This window comes from Penaeus monodon, chromosome 34, assembly GCF_015228065.2.
Source record: "Penaeus monodon isolate SGIC_2016 chromosome 34, NSTDA_Pmon_1, whole genome shotgun sequence".
Taxonomy (NCBI): Eukaryota; Metazoa; Arthropoda; class Malacostraca; order Decapoda; family Penaeidae; genus Penaeus; species Penaeus monodon.
In genome coordinates, this window is record NC_051419.1 from 2,825,075 (window position 1) to 2,825,354 (window position 280).

The window sequence follows — 280 nt, forward strand, 5'->3', positions numbered from 1 at the left end:
AGCCTTATGCCAGCTGTCATGTCATGGCTAATTAATCTGTCCATTTGTCACTGATTGAAGAAATGCGCGGTACATTAAGGAAAAGGGTTATTAGGGTGAAAGGGCGAAAGGGCGAAAGGATGATAGGGTGGAAGGGTGAAAGGGCGAAAGGGCGAAAGGGCGAAAGGATGAAAGGGTGAAAAGGTGAAAGGGTGAAAGGGTGATGACTTTAGTCTAAGGTAAAGGGGTTGGGGGGGAGGGGGGTGTAAGGGGGAAGGGTAGTTTCAGGGATTTTGAAATT